Source organism: Nycticebus coucang, chromosome X, assembly GCF_027406575.1.
Source record: "Nycticebus coucang isolate mNycCou1 chromosome X, mNycCou1.pri, whole genome shotgun sequence".
Classification (NCBI taxonomy): domain Eukaryota; kingdom Metazoa; phylum Chordata; class Mammalia; order Primates; family Lorisidae; genus Nycticebus; species Nycticebus coucang.
Window position 1 is genome coordinate 129131909 of NC_069804.1, and position 7322 is coordinate 129139230.

The 7322-nt window shown below is 41.9% G+C and overlaps 1 pseudogene; it reads right to left on the reverse strand.

Moving 5' to 3' along the window:
• Positions 1–737: 737 nt before the first annotated feature.
• Positions 738–835, reverse strand: LOC128578893 (uncharacterized; annotated as a pseudogene).
• Between the last annotated feature and the right edge of the window lie 6487 nt (positions 836–7322).

Consider the following 7322-nt stretch of genomic DNA (forward strand, 5'->3'; position numbering starts at 1 on the left):
TGGAGGTTGCTGTGAGCTGTGTGATGCCATGGCACTCTACCCAGGGCACAGCTTGGGGCTCTGTCTCAAAAAAAAAAAAAAAAGAGTCCAGAGGTTCAAATGAGACCTCAGCATTGGCCAATGCCTTGATTTCAGCCTAGGGAAATAATCAGAGAACCCAACTAATCCATGCCCAGACTCCTGACCCATGGGAATAAATGGATATTTTTGTTAAACTACTAGATTTGTGGTATTTTATTACAGAGCATTAAAAATCTAATATAGCTCCTTTCTTTAAGACAAATTGCCCCATAAATAGTATTACAAAAGCAATATGTATTTATTTTAGAAACAGAAACACACTTTTTTTTTTTTTTGAGACAGAGTCTCACTATGTCGCCCTTGGTAGAGTGCTGTTACATCACAGCTCACAGCAACCTCAAACTCTTGGCCTTAAGTGATTCTCTTGCCTCAGCCTCCTGAGTAGCCGGGACTACAGGTGTCCGCCATAACACCTGGCTATATATTTTTTGTTGTTGTTGCCGTTGTCATTGTTGTTTAGCAGGCCCAGGCTGGGTTCGAACCCGCCTGCCTTGGTGTATGTGGCCAGTGTCCTATTGCTGAGCTATGGACGCCCAGCCAGAAATACAGATTGATAAGAATATTAATGAACTTTTATAAAACGATCTGACCATTCAGAGATAAACTTCCAGATATTTTACGGTGCATACATGCATGTGTGTGTTTCTTTTTTTTCATGTCAGACTGGTAATGTGTTGTAACAAGGTTTGAGGGAGGCACATCTTACATGGGAGCATGAAAACCCAATCATCATGCTTATCAACTGCAAAAGAATAGGCATGCATTTTTTTAAAATGGTTAAAACTATTTTGTAACCAGCCTTTTGTTACTTAACAAGGTATCAGAAGATCTTCACATGTCATATACTTATATAGAACATTATTTGTTATATAAAGCGTTTTAATATTCCATAATTTATTAAATCCTCTATTGTTATATCTTTATCCAATAATGCCCATCTTTGTGGAAATATGTGTTATTTACATATGGCCTTAACTACTTTCCTGGAATAAACTCCTAAAAGTGGAATGGCTGCACCAAAAGGTCTTCACATGTGTAGGGCATTCTTTCTAATGTTGTTTTCAAAGAGGATTTTCTTTCTCCCCTATCTTCCTCCATTCTCCCTCCCACTCTTTTATGCTCCAGGTGTTTCTTTCCTCTCTTTTATACATTCCATGTCTTTTCTCTACCAACCTTTTATTTAATCACAAAAATTAGTTATTTTCAGTAATTAGGCAATGAGTTTTAGCAGCACATTTTCTGATTTCTTCACTTTCATCTCAGTTTTCTTCCATCTCACATTTCTTCTTCTAACTTACTTTTGATTGTGGGTTTATTTTTCTTCTTGCTAACGTGCCTGCTTTAAGAATTTTTAAATCAAGTGTTTGTACACAATCTATTCTTTTATAGTTGTATGTCTGAAAAATGTTTAATTAATCTTCACTATTGAATGATAAAGATAGAATTCTTTTTTTTTGATAAAGATAGAATTCTATGTTGCTAGTTCTTTTCCCTCATAATTTTGAAGATACTATCTTATTGTCTTCCTGTATTTAGCATAGCTGATGAAAATTTGATCTCCGTCTAATTTCTTTTTAGGCAGTCTGGCATTTCTTTCTGGTAACTTTTAAGATTACTCTCTTAAATGTCCCTCTTTTTCACTATGATGTGTCTACATGTGGAATCATTTTTATTTATCCTTTTTGTCTCTTGGTGTGTACTTTCAAGATGATGATTCTTTCTTCAATTCTGGAAAATGTTTAGCCATCATTTTTTAAAATATTGCTTCTTTGCTATTCTTTGTAGTATCTCCTTGTACTGAGTTGAATGGTGGCATCAAAAGAGATTATGTCCATGTCCTAATCCCCAGAACCCATGAATGAAGCCTTATTTGGAAAAAGAGGTCTTTGAAGATTATCCTGGATTATCTGGGTGGGCCCTAAATCTAATGACAAGTGGCTTTATAAGGATACACACAGGAGAGACACAGGAAGAAAAGGAAAAGGCCACATGAAAACAGAGAGAAACATTAGAGTTAAGCAGCCATAAACCAAGGAAGCTAGAAGCCACCAGAAGCTAGAAGAGGCAAGGGAAAGATTCTTTCCTAGAACCTTTGGGGGAGGGGAGCACAACATTACCAACACCTTGATTTCAAGATTCTAGGCTCCAGAACCGGAGCGAATAAATTTCTGTTGCTTTAAGCTACTTCATTTGTGGTAATTTGTTACAGTAGCCACAAAAACCTGGCACATTTCTATTAGGCTTGTGTTAGAGCTCTGTTACCTATTTTTTTTTTTTTTTGTATGTATAGCTCTTCTGCTGCATATTGGGGTAGATTTCTCATCTCCATCTTCCTTTTCGCTTGTTCTCATTCACTGTACTTACTTTATAGTTCACCTCATCTTTTTTTTATAGAGACAGTCTCACTTTGTTGCTTTCGGTAGAGTGCTGTGGTGTCACAGCTCACAGCAACCTCCAGCTCTTGGGCTTCGGCGATTCTCTTGCCTCAGCCTCCGGAGTAGCTGGGACTTCAGACACCAGGCACGACACCCACCTATATTTTGTTGCAGTTTGGCCGGAGCTGGGTTTCAACCCACCACCCTCAGTATATGGGGCTGGCGTCCTACTCACTGAGCCACAGGTGCCGCCCACTCATCTTTTTTTTTTTTTTGAGACAGAATTTCATTTTGTTGCCCTCCACAGAGTGCTGTGGCATCATAGCTCACAGTACCTCAAACTCTTGGGCTTAAGTGATTCTCTTGCCTCAGCCTCCTGAATAGCCGGGACTACAGGCACCTGCCACAATGCTCTGATATTTTTAGAGATGGGATCTCACTCTTGCTTAGGCTGGTCTCAAAATCCTGAGCTCAAGCAATTCATCCACCTCGTCGACCTCCCAGAATGGTAGGATTACAGGCATGAGCCACCTTGCTGGGCCGAGTTCACCTCATCTTGATTCATATTCTCAATTCATTTTTGACCAATTTTATTTCAAAACATGCTGCTCTTTTATATGAATGTTATTCCAATCTATACCTCTTTGAAGATCTTTAAAATCTTTCCAGAATACTCTCCTATTTCCATTTATTTGGCAGTTGAATTCTCCCACTTAGTGCGTTCATTAACTGTCTTTCCTAGCATACATTATTTTCATGTGCAATCTCTCTTTTTTTTTTTTTTTTTGAGACAAAGTCTCAAGCTGTCACCCTGGGTAGAATGCCGTGGCATCACAGTTCACAGCAACTTCAAACTCTTGGGTTTAAGTGATTCTCTTGCCTCAGCCTCCCAAGTAGCTGGGACTATAGGCGCCCACCACAATGCCCGGCTATGTTTTGGTTGCAGTTGTCATTGTTGTTTGGCAGGCCCAGGCTGGATTCGAACCTGCCAGCTCTGGTGTATGTGGCTGGCACCCTAGCCACTGAGCTACAGGTGCTGAGCCTGCAATCTTTTTTTGAGTGAGGATATCTTTTTTTTCCCTTTCTCATGCTTATCACTCTACATGTACAGTTCTGAAGTTGCTTCCATTAGGTTCCCATGGCCCCCAACTTAGTCTGAACTCTGACGTATGACAGCTCACAGCTCTTTTTCTATTTCTATTCCACTCCAGTGCATGGCTTGACTGTATTTCCTGCTGTAAAGCTGTCACCACTCTTTATTGCTATTCCAGGAAGGCAACTGGTTATTGACTACATCCCTGAGCAATGGTAGATTTATCAAAGAAGGGAAGAAAGTCCAGTTGAATCCTCCCACTCTCACTCCTTGTTTCATGTAGTGAACTAGACTCCAACTCCTTTTATGAGCAGATGTTTTAAAACTTTGTCAAAAACCATGGCTGGCCTGTAGCTCAGTAGTTGGGGCACTGGCCACATGCACCGGGCTGGCAGGTTCGAGCCCGGCCTGGGCCTGCTAAACGACAATGACAACTACAACAACAACAAAAATAGCCGGGTGTTGTAGTGATGCCAAGGTAGGCTGAGGCAAGAGAATGGCTTAAGCCCAGGAGTTTGAGGTTACTGTGAGATGTAATACCATGGCACTCTACCGAGGGTGACATAGTGAGACTCTGTCTCAAAAAATAAAATAAAATAAAATAAAAAAGGCAGTGTCTGTGGTTCAGTGGGTAAGGCACCGGCCCCATACACCAAGGGTGGTGGGTTCGAATCCGACCCCGGCCAAACTGCAACAAAAGATAGCCAGGCATTGTAGTGGGTGCCTGTAGTCCCAGCTACTAGGAGGCTGAAGCAAGAGAATCACCTAAGCCCAGGAGTTGGAGGTTGCTGTGAGCTGTGATGCCACAGCACTCTACCAAGGGCGATAAAGTAAGACTTTCTCTAAAGAAAAAAAACAAAACAAAACAAAAAACTTTGTCAAAAATCTTTGTCCTACTTGGGTTGACTTTCTGACACTGTATCTTGTTTCTGGTCCCAAACTCTTATAAGTCTGTGGCCTCAGTCTCTTACTCATTACTATCTCTTTCTTTTTTTTTTGGCCGGGGCTAGGTTTGAACCCGCCACCTCCGGCATATGGGACCGGCACCCTACTCCTTGAGCCACAGGCGCCGCCCACTATCTCTTTCTGTTTCCTTTCTGGTGAACATATTTTTCAGGCAAATATTTTTATCTGTTATATATTTTGTTTGAGTGTTTGTTTTTATTTGTTATATCTTTTTTTTTTTTTGAGACAGAGTCTCACTTTATCACCCTCAGTAGAGTGCCGTTGCGACACAGCTCACAGCAACATCCAATTCCTAGGCTTAGGAGATTCTCTTGCCTCAGCCTCCTGAGTACGTGGGACTACAGGCGCCCACCACAATGCCTGGCTATTTTTTTGTTTTGGAGTTTGGCCGGGCCGGGTTCGAACCCTCTTACTCTCAGTAAATGGGGCCGGCGTCCTACCTATTGAGCCATAGGTGCCGCCCTATCTGTTATATCTAAAAAAAAACAAAAACAAAAAAACTTTAGGGCTGAGAGAGGTGGCTTACACCTATAATCTTAGCACTTTCGGAGGCCAAGGTGGGTGGATTGTCCAAGCTCAGAAGTTCGATACCACCTTCAGCAAGAGTGAGACCCTGTCTCTACTGAACATAGGAAAAACTAGCTGGTTGTTGTGGCGGGCACTTGTAGTCTCAGGTACTCAGGAGGCCGAGGCAAGAGGATGGCTTGAGCCCAAGAGTTTGAGGTTGCTGTAAGTTGTGACACCGGGGCATTTTACCCAGGGTGACAGAATGAGACTCTCTCAAAAAAATAAAAAACAAAAAACTTCACTGAGATACAATTCAGATATCATACAATTCATAGTAAAAGTTACAATTCAGTGGCTTTTAGTACATTCACAGAGCTGTACAACCATCACTTTAATGTGTTAGGATTTTTTTTTTTTTTGCATTTTTGGTCAATATCGGGTTTGAACCCACCACCTCTGGTATATGGGGCCAGCGCCCTACTCCTTTGAGCCACAGGCGCCACCCATGTGTTATGATTTTTAAATGAAAAAGAATAGATTTTATTTACCATTATTAATGTGATTAGGCTCCTAGTAGCCTTATGAACCCACCATCTTGACTGGAAACTGTATTTTTTTTTTTTTTTCTGGGACAGAGTCTCACTTTTTGGCCCTTGGTAGAGTGCAGTGGTTTCATAGTTCACAGCAACCTCAAATTCTTGGGCTCAAGAGATCCTTTTGCCTCAGTTTTTCTTTTTTTTAGCAGAGACACGGTCTCACTCTTGCTTAAGCTGGTCGTGAACTCGTGAGCTCAAGAGATCCACCCACCTCGGCCTGCCAAAATGCTAGGCTTACAGGCATGAGCCATCTCAGCTGGCAAGAAACTGTAGACTTTTTTTTTTTTTTTTTGGTTGCAGTTGTTATTGCTGTTTTAGCTGGCAGGGGCCGGGTTCAAACACGGCATCCTCGGTATATGGGGCTGACGCCCTACCCACTGAACCACAGGCACCGCCCCCGAAATTATAAACATTTTTTTTTTTTTGTAGAGACAGAGTCTCACTGTACCGCCCTCAGTAGAGTGCCGTAGCCTCACACGGCTCACAGCAACCTCCAGCTCTTGGGCTTACGTGATTCTCTTGCCTCAGCCATCCGAGCAGCTGGGACTACAGGCGCCTGCCACAACGCCCGGCTATTTTTTTGTTGTTGCAGTTTGGCCGGGGCTGGGTTTGAACCCACCACCCTTGGCATATGGGGCCGGCGCCCTACTCACTGAGCCACAGGCGCCGCCCGAAACTATAAACTTTTTTAACTGCAAATTTTAGCTTTTCCTATAAGAATGTCTAATACAAGTTGGAAACATGTACGTGGTCCTTACAATGGGATACTATTAGATAATAAAATGGAAAGAGTGCTAATGTACGCTACAACATGAATTAGTCTTGAAAATATCATGCGAAGTGACAAAAGCCAGTCACAAAAGATCATGTATATAATTCCATTTATCCATTTATATGAAATATCCAGAATAGGCAAATTCATAGAGACAGAAAGTAGATTAGTGGTTGCCAAGAATTGGGAAGGAATGAATGGGGAGTTACTGCTGAAAGATAAGAGTTTCTTCCGGAGGCAATGAAAATGTTCTAACATTAGATTGTGGTGATGCTCACAAAATACCGGTATTTTGTGAGCTGTGGATACTCTACAAAATACTGAATTATATATTTTATAATAAATGGATGAATTTTATGCTAATGTGTTTTATCTCAATACAGCTATGTTTTTTGTTTTTTTTTTTTTTTTGGAGACAGAGTCTTACTCTATTGCCCAGGCTAGAGTGTCATGGCTTCAACCTAGCTCACAGCAACCTCAAACTCCTAGATTCAAGGGATTCTTCTGCTTCAGCTTCCCAAGTAGCTGGGATTACAGGTGTCCACCACAAGATCCAGCTTCTTTTTCTTTTTCTTTTTTTTTTTTTGAGACAGAGTTTTACTATGCCGCCCAGTAGAGTGCCGTGACATCACAGCTCACAGCAAACTCAAACTCCTGGGCTCAAACGATTCTCCTGCCCCAGCCTCCCAAGTAGTTGGGACTACAGGCACCCACCACACGCCTGCCTATTTTTTTGTTGCAGTTGCCATTGTTGTCTAGCTCACCTGGGCTGGGTTTGAACCTGCCAGCCATTCGGTGCATGTGACTGACACTGTAACCACTGTGCTACCAGCACTGAGCCCCAGCTTAATTTTCTAATTTTAGTAGAGACAGGGTCTCGATCTTGGTTAGGCTGGTCTTCAACTCCTGAGCTCAAGGAATCCTCCTGCTTT